Source organism: Bombus pyrosoma, linkage group LG13 (genome assembly GCF_014825855.1).
Source record: "Bombus pyrosoma isolate SC7728 linkage group LG13, ASM1482585v1, whole genome shotgun sequence".
Taxonomy (NCBI): domain Eukaryota; kingdom Metazoa; phylum Arthropoda; class Insecta; order Hymenoptera; family Apidae; genus Bombus; species Bombus pyrosoma.
In genome coordinates this window covers 4,955,431-4,976,331 of record NC_057782.1, presented here as the reverse complement: position 1 = coordinate 4,976,331, position 20,901 = coordinate 4,955,431, and the positions used below count along the sequence as shown (strand labels likewise).

The following is a 20,901-nucleotide window of genomic DNA, read 5'->3' as shown; positions in this document are numbered from 1 at the left end:
GTTTCCCAAAACACTGCAATTCGAATCCTGATATGTAGGCTGTCGTTTTTTCAGAAAGAACTTCTCAAGTACTTTATTTCACGAGTGTTTCTCAATTTTCAAGGAGAATTTCAAGCACAAATTTAGAAATTGCTCAGTGAAATACATTGGTTTCAGAAACACGAGAAAGGATTTCCAGACCGAGAAAAACGCTTCGAATTTCTTCCAAGCGATTCTGTCAATATTGTATGGTCCGCTGAATTCCGACCTGGTTAATGAGATCATTTCCGTTTCTTTCTTCTTTATTCCAGTTTCCGCGTGTACCTGTTTTATCACTTTACCAGCGAGAAGAACATTCTCACCTTTCCACATTATTTCTTTGAAAACTCAATAACTATACGTAATTGCTTTCTGTCGTTTGCGTCTTCGCTCATTCTGACAATAAAATACTTCGTTCTCCGCCTTGTCACGAACACGGCTGCGTTTTCTGCAAAACGACAACAAATCGATACAAGAATCATTTCTCCGCGACGTGAGTCTTGTTTCGTTCAAATTTCAGGATTTCATTTAATTTCCTTGCCTCCTATCTGTCATATCAAACTGTCGTTTTGTTCCTCCGATTGCGCAGAATAAGCTTGGTTTTCCTGTCAAAGTGGAAATCACCTTGAATTGCTCTGTTTAGGAAATCAATGAATTCTTATACTAGTTATAACATTATTTTCAAGGCAATTTCCATCTTTGCAGCACTCATAATATCTATCGTTATATGATTTTATTAAAAAATTATCTCAAAAACTCATAAAAAATCTCCATATTTCCTTTAATATTTTATCAAATCCTCTTTTACCTTAATCCACAATAATTCGGAACATAGCCACTTTTTCTGGACCAAGCGAATGTCGTTAGAAGCAGCGGCCCCGTCCCGTAAAATGCTCTGTGTCTCGTCCCGAAGCGTCTTCCGGTTGCCGAGATATCGTCGTTCAAAGCGAGGCTTAATTTGTCGCACTTCTCGAACCTGACACTCGCACATCACTAACCTGCCTCAAACTCGCATTGCGTGCACTGGTCAGCGGCAAACGCTGACGCAACAGTTTTTTTTACTGTTGCTGGAAAAAAAGTAGGTCACGGTGCATCCAAGAATTCAGCGCTTGTACGCTTGCACTTTGAGACCCCGTATCTTGGTAACCATTTGAGATATCGACATGAAGTAAACCGCGTTTTAAAGACCGTGCATCCTATTACGTTCTAAAAATATATTCGTAAGAAAATTCATAGTTTTTCCGGGTGTATTTTGCCTCAAAAAATATCATTACCTTTACGTTCGAATGCTATTAAGCGGTTCTGAATAAATTATAGTTGTGTTAAAGGTTTCGACTGTATGATTCGTGACACTTTTTAGATTTTGTATAAGATAGAATCTAACACTTCTACTGTCTGGATAGACAATACTCGGATGATGTGTCACCTAATAGTTATTTATCAGATTTGGACAATGCATTTTAGTTTCTTAGTATTATTTTTGTATTTATAGTTCTTTATCTAGATGAAAGAGTCTCGGTGTCCTTTTCAGGGCAAAAACGTGCTAAAGATATAATGAGAGAAGATACGAATGGGAGGTTTTAGAAAACTTCGAAACACACAATCTGAGGTAGTTTTTCACAGTGTCGAGTCAACAACTTTGGAGAAATTTGTTCTTCGGGTATATTAGTCGGTAGATACGTATGAATCTTTGCAAAGACAGAATGCTGCTGCAAAATTCACGAGTACTGACAGTTTGCGCTAATCCTGTTTAAATGCTTAGCAATGTTACGACGAGGATCGTGAAAGAGTATCGGGATTTTCCGATACAGTTTTATTTTTGTCGCTGGTAGGTCGAACGAAAATCTTGTTTCTCGTCGTTGGTTCGCATAGCGCTCTCGACAGCGCAGCGTCGTTAAAACGACGTTAGAGACCTCACCTACGGGATATACGCAGTTATTCGCTCACCCCCGGGAAATTGCTTGTGAAAGCTTGCCGTACATAAAACCCTTTCCAGCTAGCGAGCGGCGCGGAATAAATTTTTTTTTCGAAAAGCTGTTGCGGCGATACTTACTCTCGATGTCCCCGTAGAACGATGCGGGCCGATTGATCGCAACAGAGTTTTCCATCGGACACAAAAAACGCTCTGTTCTGTCTGCCTTGCTTCTCTTTCCATTTCCTTCGCAAAATAACAGGGCAAATCAGATAACGAACCGGGAATAGCCAATCGGATTTTCAAACGGGACACAATCCAGCTTGATATTGGAAAGCTCATCGTACAGAGTTCAATGAAATTATTCGACGCTAACACGTTGCTTTCTAACTTGATTTCCAGCAAATTTCCTGCCGCTTTCATTCGGCGTTTCCCGGGGATTCATATAATCTGTTCATGAAGAAACTTGTTCGCGAACAGGATTCCAAGAAAAATCGAACCTTGTGATTCAACGTCGACTGATTTGTGCGTTGCGAATGGTCGAGCTGGATATACGTCAAGTGTGTTTTATCGCGGAACGTAGGTCGATAGGCAGATACAGTCATTACAAATGGAGCAACTGATAACATTCGCGCCCCTGTGTTTCCGATTTTGGACTCCAGTTCTATATAACTTTGCTCCACTTTCGTGCTATCCTTGGTATCACACAAAACCTCTAATTCACTCAAGATATACTGCAATAGAGTGCTAAAATACTTGAACATACGATTCACTAAGGAGACAAAGATCCGTTTCAACGACTCTTTCCAACCAGGCCGACTGATAACAACGACCAAGGGACAGAGTTTGTAAGTTTAATCGCACTTTGACGGACGTTGCCCCAATTTCGCGATGTTACGTGGTATTCTTGTTATACGAAATACGCCACGACGAAGATCGCCAAGAAGGCAGAATACCATTTCGATGGTACTTCGTCAAAACTCGTCAAATGGGAAACGAGCCCGTTACAGGAGCGTTGGAAATTATTCGAAGGGATTTCAAGCTGCTTCAGCTACTCGGGCAAACTCCATAAAAGCCATATCCTGAAAATTGAAAACATTTCACGAGCGAATGGATAACGAAACGATGAGCAGAGTGCACTCGGATTATCGAGAAGTCGCTTGACCAGAGTTGGCCAGTACTAAATGGAAATCGGTCATTAGATTTTTTTTTCACTGGCCGCAGAAAAATGCATATGTACGGAAATTCGATGTGAAATTTTTTAGCCATTTTCATTGTTAGTATCATGGAATTACGTGGTTCACAAAGTGGCCTCTCGTAGTAGCACTTAGAAGCGTGCTCCGACAGCTAAGCCCATCTCTGTTGCTGCAACTGTGTCAAACATTATGCAGGCAAGCAAAAGCCACTTGAAATGCAAATATTTGCAGCGGGCGTAATTAAAGCCCTTGTAGGTTTCAGTTGTTGGATCGGCACCCGTTGTTGGGAAAAATATTGTTCTTCGCATAAGAAATTTCTTTACAAGGTTTCTCTGTGAATTTTTGCAAATCATCGACGAGATAAATTTAAGAATGCCGAAGAATTTTATTCCTTCGTGTGTATTATCAATATTTTCAAAGATACAGCGAAAGGACCTGTGAATATTTAGTGCCTTTCGTATATTTATAAATAAAATAAAAGAATATTGTTCTAATATTCTTAAAACGATATCGTTGTTAGGAAGTAAATGTAAAGGGATCCGCGGACACATCCAACGAAAAACATCCTATAGGACAATAAGGACATAGAATATTGTAACAGAATTCTATTTCCATGGTGCATATCGATTTTCGTGGATTGGAAAATTGCGAGGAGGTTTGAAATAACGAGTACATGCCGTTATTGGATCGCTGTTATGGTTGCCTGGAAAAAGTACCGGTTTTTATACTCGAAGGTCCATTGAAAGGGACTTTTCTCTGATACTTGCTGAATCGCTGGCAAATTTAACGAGACACATTCTGTAGATTATACCAAAGGAAGCGTAGGATTTTGAGATATCAAACATTTTAAAAACGTTGTTATTTTTAAAACGTTTGGAAATCGATAAAATCACGTTATTCGCGGAATCTTCCATTCATAACTGCAAAGAAGCAATTAAAAATTGTTATATCACGAACGATGAAGATATAAATGTCAATGGAAGACAATAACACATAGATTGTGTAACATTGCAATATGTGTTTTACGCTGTAAAGGATTCTTTTGTATTTTGTTCCGTGTAACGCAGATAAAAAGTATTGTTTCAGTGGTTACAAAGTATCGAATTCGTCAGTGCAATCGAATGTTATTTACAAACGATTGCGTCTGCTGGTATAAATATTATATCTACGCGTATACGAAAGCAAGATCTCTTTCTGGGGGAAGCATGTGCGTGTTTTTTTGTGGTGTGCTGGCAGAACATAGTTTAAATGGTTCGAAATGTGAATTGGAGAGAACACGTTTGACCATTTGTCGAGAAAATTGGAATTCCTTTGGCAGAGAACGCGTGGCGATACAAGTGAAATAAAACGTTACAATAATTTGCAATTTAATCAAATAAAGAAAAGCATTATCGCCGATGTTCATTCTCTTTCATCGTTTGGTTAATTTTACGCTTGAATACTAGAGGGAACGAAACTTTCAGTTCTACTTAAAAATCAACGATTATTTCTCCGTGTTAAAATTACTCATATAATTCTTCAAACCAAATTGATCCATCTCGGAACAAGAAATTGCATTAGTATCTCATCCTATCTGCCCTGGCAATTTTCTGTGAAACCAGAGGAAGAATCTTTCGTCATCTATCTTGACGCGATGCAAGCTATCTTTGCAGGCCGACTTGGCCTGACCTGTTTTAATTTTCAATTTCCACGGGAACAGGAAGCAACAACCACTTGGCTCGATAGCCAACCTTCAACTCCAGAGAACCGTCTCGTCTTGACAATTATTTTCGAAGCGATTACGGATTGCTGCGATCAAGTCGATTAAATATTAGTAACGCGAGTCGATCGTGATCGTCGTTCAATTTCCAGCGTCGCATCAATCGGGAGAAAACTGGCATTGATTTTCTTTCCACCTTCCGGTCGGACCGGAGGTGTTTATCCGGGAACCAAGGGTAGGAAATTCGTGACGAGTTGGGGAGAACGAGCGGAGCAACACCGGAGAGACATTTCCATCACAAAAACGGCCGCTTTCGGTGGATCAAACCGGGAGGACGCCACTCGAATATGTATGGGGCCGAAAGGGGCCATCGGTACTCGACAGCCCTCGTTCGGGATATTCATCAGGAGTCCAGAACTTCCGTTTCCTCGAGTTCAGGTGCTGGATCAATTCATCGAGTGGAGATGAAGGGGTTTATGGAGATGAAGGAAGTTAAAATTAAGATGATTGCTCGCCGGGATTTTTGCGAAAGAAGCGGGTGTGCAGTTTCTTGAACGATAATCTTGAGTTTAATATTCTAGAAGATTTAAATCAAACAATTTAGGGGGAAATTTTAATCGTCTAATCTGTTGAGCTTTCGACATTAAGAAATCAGATGGAAGAACAATTATCGAGCCGGCGATTGTACAATTATTTTAATTCGTCGGCGTTCGCAACGATGGCAATTGGATGTAATTTTTACAAAAGAGAGGAAAATTGAGAAGTGAAATTGAAAAAGGATTCTTGGTAATTGTGAAATTATTTTTACTCACTTATTATTGATTATTGATTATTCATTGTTGGCTGGGATTTTCACGAAAGAAGAGGATTTCACATTTTTTAAACAGTAATCTTGAATATAATATTCTATGAAGTTTAGATAAAATATTTAGGGAATCGGTAATAAATTATCAAGATTGTTACACGTTGAATTTCCAATGGAGAAAAATTGAAACGACAGAAAAAATTTTAATAATTGTTGAAATTCGTTAATGCTTATGGCAATTTATTTTTTAATATCGCTTCTTACGACTTCCGCAAACAATCGTACAAACGAGATAGAAATTCCAGTGTTGTCTGCCATTCCGCGTAATAGGATAAAGTCAAAAGAACTCATAGCATGGAATTGTTTTTCTACTTACCATTGTGCTCAATTCGATAAGTAGGGCATTGGAACAACATCGCAATGAACGGGCGCGGTGTTTCAGGACTTACTTAGAGAATTCTTTAAATTAAATTTTCTCGATGCACCACTTCGAACGTTTGCGTAATTTTCATTCCTTCCCAATAACAATCACGCGTATACATTACAGAATATCTGTTTCCGTTAATCAACGTTTTCCAAGCAGTTGGTTAAACACGAAAACGCAAGCGCGCGGAATAACGCTCTCGAAAATATATAGACGCAGTTAAAGGATTTTCCAACGTGATGCGCTCTAATTCCTTCCTACGTTCGAATTGAAACCAGCGAATTATTTCGAATCATCCTGAAAACTTGAGGAGGAATCTTTGCGACCACGATCGTCGGCGAATCTCTCTCTTATTCCACTTTGAAAAAGTTTGGGATAAAAACGTGGCATTACGAGGACAAGCGTAAACATTTTTGAAAAAGAATTTTTGAAAGGAAACCGAGGACGATTTATCAAAAGATCGGATTACCTCAGGGGGTCGTGTTACTTGTGCTACAAAACGTTCGAATTCCGTTCAGGACGTTTCTGTATGATCATCAAGGATGGAATATCGTGGTCGTGGAGAAGAAAAAGGTATGAGTTATGTGGGATTGCCGTGACCCTCCTGAAATCGTAACGCCAAATCAATGGTCCTTCGTTTGGTTGGCCAAGCTTTTCTTTTCTCCCGCCGACCCCCCTTCCCACCGTCTTGGGATTTTCGTTGTGACTCGAATAAAATTGGAAGGATGGATGACGTATAACCGAATATAACTGCGAAATTCTGTTGACTTTCCAAGGAAAGGGGAACAAACAAAAAAATCCCTTTCGATAAAATGATTTTATTCGTGTACCAACGAATGTCGAGAATCATGAAATTACTCGAAACTTTAGGGACAATTTCACTTCGTTTTAAAGATATATATATATGTGAAATGATTATATGTCTTTTGGTATCTTTGGAAGTTGAAAAAATTTAAGAAGCATGTGAGAAGACAAAATGGAAAGAAAATTCGAGATTTCTGTAAGAATAGAAGTTTCTATGGTGTGCAGTTATGTTGCTACGTCGGGTCCTGGAAGTTAACGTGACCGTCGTGCGAAATCCCAGTATGACCATCGAGAGAACGACAATAACCTTGAGGAACGAACATTTCCCAGACATTACCGATCTCTTCATTGATGTATCGTACTATTTTCTATCTTCTAATACCCAGTGGAACGTTGGAATACCTTCGATACCATCCGCGGTTTAGTATATTTGATACTTTATATTTTTTTAATAGTCTTGCACAATACTGCTTCTTTTTCTATTCGGTATAAAATAATATTCACGTTTCGATGTTGAAACTATACACTGGCTCACGAAAATTTAAACACTTATCATGGAAATATTTTATATATATAATTGTATGTGTTGTATAAAATATTTTGAAATATCGTTAGCACCGTGATGAGACATAATTATCGTGATTGTATTGGCAAGATTTAAAACCAATCTGAAAATGTATGTAAAAGTTACAAAATATTTATAAGATATTGCAAACATATATCTATTGTTAGTAAAAAAATTCTTAAAAAATTTTAAACATGTGATATGATCTATAAAGTTTTGATTTTATTTTATTTATCTATCATTCTATTGTTGTATCTTATTAAATTTTTTGATAAGTTTCTTTTTATTATATATTTGTATTTTATATTCATAGAATGAGAATATACAAGTGTTCGAATATTTTTGTAAGTCAGTTTTGTTTGTTAACATGGCATATTCTTGAACGTACTCAAAGGATCAAGGCTCTATCTGTATTTTCGGTGTTTGAATTATTTAAACTGACCATGAATGTTATCGACATGATCGTTTTCGGAGGTATTCCGGCATCCTCGGTTGTTTCACGTTCACAGCTGATTGAAGGCAATTTAATTTAATGCGCATTCAATATTTAATCCACTTAATATTAATCGTGATAGAGCTCTCGCCGCTTTCATTATACCTTTCAACCGTTTCATAAATGGAAAATTTCCCATCTACAACGGAACCGGTGTCGATTTATCTCAACGTTACAGTCGAATGCACGCACAAAAATATTGAAAAATGAAAGAACATCGTTTCCAACTCTTTGGTACACGATACAAAAGCTTTTCGACTGTGAAAAACAGATTCCTCTTTTATTTCCCATCATTTCAAACTTTGCGCAATAATCTATTTATTATATTCAAACCTAACTTTATGAACTTTTCACTGGCTCATAAAAATGTTTGATTTTGTAGAAATATTTTCTAAATATATCATACGTATTATATAAAACATTTGGAAATTTCATTAGCACTGCAACGATTGTCATGAATATGGCAAAATCTGAATCGAATCTGAAGATTTGTATAGCATAGGTATAAGGATATTCATTGCAAGTATACACTTCCCCAAGATCAACAAAGATTATACTCGTAAGCCACAATATTTCGTGAGAAGTTTCAACGTTAATTATATGTTTGTCTAATTTCTTACTAAGTAAGACATGTTTGTAATAAATGCTCGTGACTTTTAGATGTTACGTTCTCGAATTTGTTTCAAATTTTACCGATATAATCGTATCGCCTGGGTCATATCTTAAAGTGCTAACGAAATTCCAAAAAGTTTCCTATAACATTCGCTATATTATATTCGTCATTAAAATTTTTAATAATATGTATTCGAATCCTCTTGTGGGGCATTGTGCGTTAATATTAATATTGAAAGGTAAATGGAATTGATAGATAGGCGAGTGTGGTCAGTCGTGGAATTGGTTTTTAAATAGAAGATTTACGATAGCTTGTCTCTATAATTCGTTATAATAATTCGCATCGAACGTCGTTGACAGCAAAAAATTCCACAGAAATATGTTCGCGAGTCGTATAAACGTTAATAAATTTTCATTTGATTCGGTCACGTGCATCACGATATTCGCACAGGTCGAGACAATCTGCGACGAGCAACCGTTCAGAATTTATTGCCGGATCTCCGAGCGGGACTACGTGCCCTTGTACAACTTTATCAGCTTTAAAGGCGGCTTCGAGCTGATATGCAGTCCAAAGTAAACATAATGTTTCGCGATTATAATCAACTTGTTGGATTCGAGTATCCCCATTCCACGAAAAATCGCCGTACGTCTGGCGATTTTGTCGAACTATTCGGAAAGTTCGTAGAGAAATGTAACAAAAATTCGAACTTCATGTATTTTGATAGATCAATCATTCTATGGAGCGATATACGCACCATTTTTCTTTTCTTTTTTACTAACATGATTTCTCTCTTTGGAAAACGATCGGAATTTTCCATAAAATTTATTTGGGACTGAAACAAATAATACTGGAATTACATTTGTTAAAGTGGGCATAGAATTGATTTAATCTCTGCACTTGTCGTTGCCGAATCTTTGTTACGTATTGTGATATTATTTGTTATTTCTTGTTCGACTGCCGGGCGATTCCGGTGCATTAGAGCGAAGTGTGAAGCCCATAACAATTATAGCGTACGAAGTATTCCTTTTTACTTGCGACAATTACAACAATATTATATGAAGGGTATAACGGAGGAATACGATATGTTACATTTTTCATTTTTTACGGAAAAGTAAGTTTAAAGTTCAGCCGTCGATCAATCTGAAGTTACCGATATTGTTTTTCTATTTTGTGTCAATGATAAGTACATGTTTTTCTATCCTCTTCATAATTTTAAAAATATTGCTTGTCATGATACCTTAATACCGTCTCCTAATAATTATACTTTTGTTTTTCTATAAAATTTTAGCTGCTATTAAAAAGTTAAGTATAAACAAAAAGTTAAAATAAAAAAATGGAAAAAATGAACCGATAAGATCTTCTCCAGTGATTTTCATATGTGAGATATTAATGTAGTATCGCGAACATAAGGCCTAGGAGTTAGCGGGTAAACCACATACAATGTCGCGAGAGCCCAGGCGTTTTTAAACCATAAACAATGTCCCGAGAGCCGAGGCGCCGATGGGCCCATCAATGTGTCGTCGGTCCTTCAAGCGAATAGTTTCATAGAAAAGGTCTACGTAGCTTTGGCCAGGAGCGGTCGCAGAACACGTGTGTGGTGGGTCTACGGGAAGACAAAAGACATGCGAGAGCAGTGCAGTTTTAGTTGAGAAGTCGAAGAGAGTGTGAATCGAGAAGTCAGAGAGTGCGAGTTGCGTTGTCGATATAGTGCTGCTAGCGTTGTCGAGAGAGTGTGGTCCGCGTGAGAGAGAACGTTGGATCCGTTGTGTCGAGAGTTGTCTAGATTGTAGCGTGTTATTGTGATTAGTTCATACTAAACTACCATCGTTTTTCTGTCTATATTTGTACAATCCATTCATTCGAAATAAATCACAAATATCAGGATATAATAACAATATATTCCATTGAAGATACTACGTTAATTTATCGTTAACTTTCTTTAGTTTCCATTATTCTTGACAAGTTGGAAATAAATTTTCATTTGTTTAATCTCACGATATACGCAAAAAATATATTGATTACGAACTTTCCGAACAACCTAATTTTTTCTTTGAATCAATTCTGCTAATACCAAATAAATTGAGGATAACTCGTAAAAGGTTGATGATTTGATTAACTTGAAATATTTTTCTGTAGACTTTATGTGGTCGTAGACGAACCAGTTCTCGACACTCCGTCGACTAGGAGCAGAAGTAGAGATTCGATACGAAAAAGCAGCTATTTCGGGGAAATTAGTAGCAGAGGTAGCGAAGAATTTGAGGTCAAATCTGATTTTACTGAGGATGTACCGTCGACATTGATGCTGTCCGATATTGAGATACTGCAGGTATATAAAACGCTTATGTTAGAAAATTGGAGAGTTTATATGGAGTTTTATACACAATAAAATAATCAAACATCGCAATGTAAGAGTAGTGGAACTACTCGCGAAAAATAATCAAATTTATTGGGTTTTAGTGCGCTCTATCTATCTTAAAAGAGTGTGACGATGATCCTGGTGTACCTTTTCGTTATTTATTCGTGAATACACCTCCGTTACACGGACGTGAATTAAAAGACACGGACAGACAAATGAAGATTTTGGTGAAGGGTAAGTTGTTGAAAGATGATTACAAAATGTTAGTATAATTATTCATTTCAATTACACTTTCCATCATTTGATATTATTAATTCTAATTAAATATCTATTGTAATACAAAATCTGATATTTATCAAATGTTATAACATGTTAATTCCATGACAAATTTTTAATTTTATGAAAGATTTATTTCATCTCGCTAGCTGTACCTTGGATATCAAAGAATGAAAATATAATAAGGTAGATTCGTAAACAGCAAAGAGATTGTTAAGTCACCTGTATTTCTTCTGCTTTCTTGGTTATTTCTTTATAAACTTCTCCGAGATGGACACCTTATTCATTACTGCTTTTAAATTTCTATTATTTTTCGTAGGTAGCTTCCAACAGCAAATATTCGATCTCCTATTCATATTTCCATTAGATTTTCACGTGGAAACGAAGTTCGATAAAAACTCGTTCACCGCGAGCGAAATCCGAGTTTCGGGTAAAAGTTTCCTAATTTGATTATCACATTCGAGACGAAAAGTGTCTGGTTACCATTATTCAGCAACATCCATTTGAACATATCGAATTGTGGCTGTGGTGCACGTACGCAATTGAGACTCCGCAATCAGCCAGAAGTGGCCAATCGTTTTTACAGCAAGTGCCATTTTTCCAGCTGTAGCAATTACCGGCTAATGCATCCCGCTAGTGCACTCACTAAAGCACATTCATCAGAAAAAAAGGAGGAAGGAGGAAGTAAAATAAAAAAAAGGAAGAAGAAAAGAGTAAAAGCGAAAATCAATGAGAGGACGAAGGGAAGGATAATAAAGAAGAAAAAGAAGGGTACGATGAGGAAGCTACACAAATTGAGAGACATAGGTTCAGTGGCTACGTACAGTTGGAGTTTCGTGTTTACAGAAGTTTAATTGCGTTTACTTACATGATTAATTGTGGATTGTGACATCATCACGAGCCAGAACTCGATGTCGGGTTAATTATTTGCCTTTCATTGAGCGTTCTACTTCGGGAAAGGTTGTACCAAAGCATTCTTGTTGCTCCGAACTCGAGCCCTAGATCGTTCCAAGTGCTTTACCTTCCTTCGTGCCGTAGAGGGAATTGAAGATTTTTGTTGCGCCGTCCTTCGAGATCGGCTCGCGTTCCTTGTATTTGCTTTCGCTGGATTTCGTTGCGTTGGTCGAGGCAATATTCACGTTTCTGTGAACGAGACGTACATTTTTTAGCCTTTCTGAGGCCGTGTAACTCGTAAATAGGGGGTGGAAGGAATTAATGGAATAGTACGGTATTTAAATTAGTTTTGACAGGTGTCTTTGAATGCGTTTTTCTTGCGTTTTTCTGAAAACAGAAAACTAAAATTCTCTTGTATTTTTTAGATAACATCCTATATTATTTTTTCACGGTCTTAAACTAAATGAAAAAGTTAATTAAGAAGTACATCATACAGTCTAAGGAAATAAATAGAAAAAAAATCTCAATCGTGACAGTCAATTCGTGTTGTGCATTTTAATATTTTGCTTGACTATTAGAATAAAGTAGAATCTGGGTTATTCAAATTAATCGCAACACATGTTGTTCGACATAATTAAATTTTTGTATAATTTTTTGTATATTCAAACAATTTCATCTAAAACAGAAAATTATTTTGTGTGATGTAAATATTTCTTCCAGTTCCCCTTTTCATTTTCTAATCTTTCTTATAAGCGACCATCCTCGGACAAGAGACACGCCTTTCATTAATAAAAAAATCTATTAAATTACTAGTTTCCAAAAATCTATTAAATTAATCGACTAATTAGTTTCCAATAACCCATTAACTTAATCGATGTTCTAATAATCAAATTTCTATCATATTAACACCGGAAGAAGATAATTAATACCCCGGTTGTATCCTCCTCGTTTCCTTTGTAGTTTAAATAACATCGTTGACAGTCCTTCTCACGAAAATCGGAAATTCAAATGAAACATTTTACACCTTAAAAGATGAAAAGTCCATAATATTCTCGAAATTGCAGTTTATGATTTCCTACTATTACGGACGAAGAAAACTGGCAGGCGCTGAATTATTAAAATTTGATCTATCTGTGGAAGTTGGTTTAATTATGTATAATATGTACATATATATATATTATGTATATAATAAACCGGAGCAAGTTTATGGGGGATCCGTGTAACGAGGTGAATCTGGGTCTGGCCGAGATCAGTCGATCTCTCGTAAAGGAATTTTACTATCGGCTTCTACCCAAAGACGTGCGATGGATTATCCTGCGTTTTCTTATCGGTATTCTTGGCCGCTTATCGCGGCAGGGGCCAACGTACGAAGGCTCCATTTTAGTAACGATCCATTTGTTCGCTTAGGTTTCCCACGGCCCAAAGCGAAGCCTTCTCACGAACCATTTCCGGAAGTGAGGAACATCCTCTCTCAGGCCACCAGCAAGGGCTCGAAGAAAAGAAGAAAGTAAAATTGTGTGGAGTTCTTCTATATCTTTCATTTCATTCCATATCTTTCGATTTCAATGCGGATAGTTAACGAAGTCGATAAATTTACTATCTGCGTGAATAAACTAGAAGTGTAATGTGACACTGTTGTAAAAATATTTTGTATAAAGCTTGGTATATGAAATGGGAAATTTAAATTCCTTTTTGAAGTCAGTTTGGTCCAAGATTTCGGATAATTTTGATCAAGCGGTGGAATAATTAACGAAAGCCGGATGAGTGCAACATTATTAGGAAACGTAAATAAAATAAGTTGCATTTTGTTTTGCCAAAGTACGAAAATATAGTGGAATGGTAAATACTTTACAGGGGTGCATTATAATCTAAGAATAGATTGAAATAATATAAAGTAGAAATGAAACGCTGCGTTAAAACAACATTTGATTTCAATAAATATACACAGGAGAGAACGATATAGATGATCCAAAATGATTTCATTGTTCAGAAAGCAGTCTCGTCAAGGAGATGAATTTAAGATAGACTTCAAAAACGTATGACGATTCTTACATGAGCCGGCACATGAGCGTGTTGCTACACTCGCGTCGCTTTAATGATCATTAAGGAGCCTGAGAAAAGGTCGACGTGTCGTACAAGTACCGAAACTTCGCTAAAGTATTTTCTTTCTTCTTGTCTTTTATTTTTTTAAGAGGCATCTCACGAAGTTTCTTCGATTCTTCTATTTTCTCGCTCGTGTGTTTCTTTTCAAATTGTTGCGATTTCGCGTCCACATTTTAGGATATAGTAAAGTGTGTATTTGAAAAAATAATTCGACTAACACTACGGTGATGTTATTTGAGTCAGCAACGATATATTGTAGTATGTAAGAAGTAACGAAATTGCGTTACTCAAGTATGGCAATTACAACTAAGAATGTTAACTGTATTTGAACAAACGTTCTTTTAAGAGAGTTAAATTAAAGAAGTTAAAAATTGTTCATAAGCGAATTTAGTGAATTGCAAGACAAATTACTTACCCTCACTAAAATACCATTCTGGCCCAAATAACTCTACTTCAACCTAGCCTACTTTGACTTTTTCATAAACATACTCTCATTTTATCTCTTCGTCAAACCAAGGAACCTGTCTGCTTCATGTGTCAAAGATGATTCATTCAAGTTTCAAAGCACGGATATCACCGCATGTGTTGTATCATAGTTTCATCGCTTCTGTATGCAGGAACAAATTTTCAATCCAAAAAAATATCTAGCGAAAAAAAGAGAGAGAGAGAAAGAAAGGAAAATTCTTTTCCCCTTTAATCCTGTCTATGAGAGGAACAAATAGCCGGTAACTTTCGCGCGGTGAATCGCTGGGAGAAAACCGGACATGTTTTAAGTCTCTCGGTCGGATGGTTAAAAAATGTAAATCGCGTTTGGAGCGCAATTAAAAGTTCAAAGGTGGTAAACCCCTGTATCGTGTCAGGTTTTTTCGCCAAGAGTAATCAAAGCTACGCGCGTCTACGGGATAAAAAAGGGGATGTACTTTGTTTTCGCGTTTAAGTTAGAAAAATGTGGCCTTTTAATATTAATCGTACGGGGTCCCGCGCGATTCACTGAAACTCACCGCAAATGGAATAATCAGAAGTTTCGTTTCTCCGGAAATATTTTATCCCGTGAGGTCTGTAGTTTTCGAAGCAGCACCGTGATATAAAAAGATTACGCGAATTTATAAAATTCAAAGCGCCACGTGTGCTAAAACTCACATTAATTACCAATGCCTGTTAAACGCGGGCGCTTTTCAATTTTTAACATATTTCCATACAACGTGACGAAAATGACAGTCACTACGCGGTGTTGAAAAAGCGACCTTTGATGTGATAACTCGCTTCGAAAAATCGGAACCCGTCGTGGGAATTACAGAGAAATTTTCTCATTATTTACCCTTTAAACGCATCGAGCCTTCCGTGGTATTTCGCGCATCCCGTGCGCTCTGTACGTATGTGCACAGAACGTGATGCAGTGATTAGAGACGCAGCGTGACGTCAATGGGCCAAAGTGTCTGTCCTTGTTAGAGTAGCGGTTTCTGGAATGTTGCGTTCACGCGTTCGAATGCACCCGGGCCCGTTCTGGGTTTCGACGCGGTTTGGCAGGGAATTCGCCAGTCTGCGTCCTCTCGTCTTTCATGACGGCAGCAATTTAACGCGTGCACTTTGATCCCCACCGATGGCATGCGCGTTGCAACGGAATTACTCGTTTCGATGCGACAAATTCTCTGAATTTAGCCGAGAAAATAAACTGTCGTTCGATGTACGCGATACGATGGAACTTTTCGATTGCAATAGCTATTTTTCTATAGCCGAAAAGCTTTTCGTTTGTCGAAAAGAATTCGATGGATGTTTGCGTAACGTGAATTTGATTTGAAACCCATATGTTTCCTTGATTATACTGTAATAGCTACCCTTTGCGCCGTTTAGTCGAGCTCCAGTTTGCCAAGAGAAATTACGTTTAACTGATTTATCTTGCACGGAAAAGTCCTGTATCTGATAAGAATGGCCACTCTATGTAATTTCTCCCGGGACACGGTATTTCCTGTTTATTCTGACCGTCTATGGGGACGCTGACGCGGTTATGGTGCCTCGATAAACGTTATACGGGCTGTGCAAGGAAATTGATGGTATATAGATATACTTAGATAGTAATGCCGCAACTTTTCGGACGAGGGATCTTTATGAGAATTTTACTAGCTATCTATTATGTACAATTCAAGTTTTTTGCGAAAGCGGGAAAGATATTGTAATTAGGAATGGATACATAGAATTATTGATAATGCACATAAATCCCAATTGTGAGTTTTTTGGGGCTATGGAAATTTTATGAGGATTTTACTGACTATATTATCTACAAGTATGTTTGTGGTTGCGTTTCTTCTTGAAAGCATAGAAACTACTTTAATCAGGCATGAGTATTTAATATTATAAGTAATATATGTAGACACAGTGTTGGGATTTTTGGTGTTATGTAATTACGATGCTGATAAACTTTTATAAGAATCTCATTAGTCAGCGATATATGAAAATAATATTTTAATTTGAAATGCACCGATGGTGTACAGTAACAAACATATAAATAGCAACATTTTGTTTTCATAACCCACACAAAATATGTATTGCGAGTCCCTGAATTAATATCATTATATTGTGGAATGAGATATTGCTCAAAGAGACATTGAGATCATTGTTCAAAGTGAAAACAGTATTTTAAACAAAAGTAAATTCGAAATGTATGAACAACAATAATCACATGAATTAAATAAATGAAATTATCAGAAGAATATGTATCAATTTATTACATGTACTCGTCGCTGTAGATATTAATGCTGTTGATTTCTAAAATTAAAAGAATTGTATAAAGATTTGATTAGTCTGTGATATATTCATCGTTCTGGATATTTATAAACGTCAAGCAGATATTAATAATTAGAAATAAGTATCAATTACATATACGAATGCCAATATTAAAACTTTTTAACTAATCCAATTTATCGAGGATTTTACCGGTCGATAATATATTTGTATTTCTGGTTATTTGTGAAATAAAAATTCGATAGGGATTGTAATTAGGGAACAAAGTTGCCAAATGGCTGGGATTGAAATTCGACGTTGAGGAATTCGTGGACTGTGAACATTTTGCCAGCCAATAACCGTTCGAGTTTTTCGCGAAATCGAACCGCGTAAATTGTCCAAATTGGACCAGTCGGAATTGGTCATTCAGAATGTCAGTCGTTGAACATAAAGGCTGACTCTTTCACGATTGAAAGAGATTATTGCCTTCATCAAGAATTATTATCCCTTTGAAACGTCTCTCGTTTCTTATACGATGGATTTTGTAATTATTCTCCTTCATTGTCATCGCACTTTTAACAACCGAATTGATTCTATGGCTACTCGTTAAATTTCATCTTTCCAATTTAAGCACTCCATATAACTTGATTCGATTTGAGAAAAAAACCAAATTCCTTTTAATTTAAAAAACGCCTGGAGTTATTTCACGTTCAAAGATATTCTGAGAATGTAACATTCTTGGCTTCTTAAACTTAGACTGTTATCCCACAATTTGCCAAATTCACAGACAGAGTATTTTCAATGCAAACATTCCCATTGTAAATAGGGCAATGAAGAAACTATCGGCTGTTCAATTAGCCAAGCGCTTGATTCTATCTAGAATCACTTTCCTTCTCATTCGTCCGATTCGATTTCACTTTGTTATCGCCTTTAATTCGATGGAGCAACGCGAACAGCCTCGCAATCGACGATACTTTCGCCATGTACACGCGTTGAATTCGTTGTTCGCAGTTGGCTGGTTCTTGGATTCGCCAGGCAAACGTTGTACCATCGGGAAATATCAGGAGCACGTGCGATTGACTCGCTTGTATCGCCGTAGAAATGTACCACAGCTCCGTCAACAGTTGCTAGTGACATTTTTACAGGGAAAAGACCGCATTCTCGTTATTCGTTGCCACGTTCGCCATGATTTTTCGTTATCGTAGTGAATTTTTCGCTTCCTCGACGTTTCAACATCCGCCGGGATTATCAGAACGCATGGTCCGCGTAAACGAACGTGGAATTTTACGCGTTACAATTTTCCACTGTCGCCAAGCGAATTTTTTCTCATGCAAATTTCAGTATGCGCGTTTTCACGAATAGCTTATTTCGTGATGCACGATTGATAAAAGGTGAAACGAAAAGTGTTATCTTTTGGTTTTTAGTTAATTTGTCCTTTATTTAGCTTTTAAGGCTAAAAAATTTATATATTGAATAAATGGAATGACGAGTGTTTATCTGCCGTTTTGAAGCTAAACTAGGTTGCAGGTCTTTAAGCGTAAACTTCGCGGATTGTAAAATGCAACAGTGAGCCGAATACAAAAGGTGATATATCCCATAGTTTAAAAGTTTACAGCTGGGAAACGGCAATGAGTACGAAAGTACGTTGCTGCCATTATGAAATGCACCGGTAGGTTGAATAATCCGGTACTTTTAGTTGGCACTGTACACTGACCGTGTTTTGCAAAACGAGGTGCAGTAAATTTTCATTGTTGCCCCGTTGCATACAGAACGAATGCATTGTGTAATTACAGTACGTTTTGTTAATACAAGACTTGCTATGGAGCCAATTTCGGTATATGTTTCGGTCGAACAATATTTTTTGGACAACGGTAAAATTCTATCAAATGATCCTGTTTGAAAATGTAATAAATAATAATGCATGACTCTGAAAAACTGTCAATTTCTCCATTCATTGAATTGTCTTCACATATCAAACCAAAGTTATACAAATTTTAAATCTTTCTAATTACCAAGACTTGTTTTCTTCTCGAATATACATAGTATAGATATAGTACGTATATAGTATATTCATAGTGGCAGTAAATGGTATTACGCCAAACAATAGCAAGTAATAAATTAATATGTGATAGTGCGTAAGCTCTTGGGAAGTAATATTGTATATTCTCAAATTATTAAATTAAGTTTCTACCAAACTATATCGTCGGAAACAGCGACAAAATTGCCTCATATAATTCCCAGCAATGGTTTAATAAATAGTAATTCATGATGATAATAGGAAACGAAATATTACAATACACAAAATTTTCGTTAACTTTTTAATATAATTATACTTGACATTGAAGTCGTATAAACTCCAAATTTACTAAATTACCAAAATTTGTCATCGCTTGGTAAGTTAAGCCGACGTCATTCGATATAAAATTTTATTAAACAATTTCGAATAATGATTTAATATACAATAACACAAAATTCTGGGAAACAAAATAATCACGTCATTTCGCGAAATTATCAAATTACCAAATTATGTATGCACATTATCCAACATCAAAATAATGAAGATTCCACATTTCCTCACAGAATTGGTTTCTTTGTCGTTTCAAACATTTACACAGCGGTCACTTTGTATATGGACACAAACGTAACCAAGTTCTGACAATCATGGGATTTCCTCCCTGAGAAAATAGCTGGTGATGTAGTTTCCGGTTCGCCAACAGCGTAGGGAACCACCAATGTCACTTGCACGCCATCGAATCAATAGAACCGCCCAATCGCTACTTAACGATTTGGACAACCGCAAGTGTGGATCGTTGCCTCCATATTCCAGCGGAATTATCGAGTAAGGCCCATTCATGCTCGCAATTCCACACATGCATACTCGTACATACTCACCTACATATTCCATTCGCTATATATTTCGTCCGCATACATGCAAAAGACAATGCACGAAGCTTTTGACTGTCATTCGTGATCGGTTTGACCCTCGCGAAATTTCAATTATTAGGCTGTACCAATCGGTAACAAGATAAACGGGTGGCGCATCATTCGAATTTAATTTGCAACGCGAGCTGATTTAATCTCCCTCGCGGCGTGATCGTGTTCGATTCGACGTTGCGATTGGCTCTGCCGCTATTAAGCTGTACGAATCGCCATACTCGCCGATAAAACGCGACCAGGGGATCATTTTAATTACGGCGAATCGCGCTCGATATATTGTAAGCCGGTACGTTCTGATTAGCCTGCCAACTTCGGTTTAATTCGACGCCATACGTGTAGGAGCGCGCACGTGGATTGTAGTTGGACGTGATTTCGTGGCGTGTGCGTGTGATTTATGGGAAATTGATACACGGTATACGGGCGTCGGTCGCGTACAGAGAATTAGGAATAAAGAAGTTGAGCCGGAGAGTCGAGATGGGTATTATCGAGGAATAAAATGATTTCAAAGTGGCGAACATATCGATTCTCGTGATAAAATTTTGAAACTCGTTTTCGAACAATGGAGCGGGATCCCACGTGACGAAACTTTCCCCATTCTCGACACGCACGCCAAGAATTTTATGAAAAATTCATCCAGAGAAAATGAAGAATGACCGGCAGTCGCGCGAAACTGGATTATCGTATGAATCTCCCCTAAATTTTGCCAGAATAATCTTTTCATTCTTTTATACTCGGCTATGGTTCTATCCTGAAGGAGTCGAAATTAGTTTGAGGATGGCGGGTATAAAGCTTGGAGAGCACCGTTTCATTTTAACCAACACTTTCTCCTTCATTCTCGATGATCTTCGTCCATTTTATAGTTAATGCACCTTAATTTTTTACTGGAGTATTCAGCGCGAGCGCATCGCACGATAAAAAATTGGCTCGTAAAAGAAATATCCACATCTGTCTTGCTTGCATTCACCACGATTACACCGGGACTAGTGTGTTCGCTCTTCTCGTTGCATGTTTTCATTCCTTTAATGCATTTTTCTCAAGTATATTTCCCCTCGAATGAAATATTAGATGGTTGATGATTCCTCGCGAAC

The 20,901-nt window shown here is 37.2% G+C and overlaps 1 protein-coding gene across 2 annotated transcripts in view; it reads left to right on the top strand.

The window, feature by feature from the left end:
* The window catches only part of LOC122574151, a 141,279-nt gene that overhangs the window by 54,157 nt on the left and 66,221 nt on the right, over nt 1-20,901 (top strand). The window contains exon 1 of one of the 2 annotated variants that reach the window (XM_043741378.1): nt 10,992-11,119. The exons of the other annotated variant lie outside the window; for it this stretch is intronic. The gene's annotated coding sequence lies outside the window, so the exon portion shown is untranslated. Of the gene's footprint in view, nt 1-10,991; nt 11,120-20,901 lie in introns of those variants that run through there. 2 annotated transcript variants of the gene reach the window in all.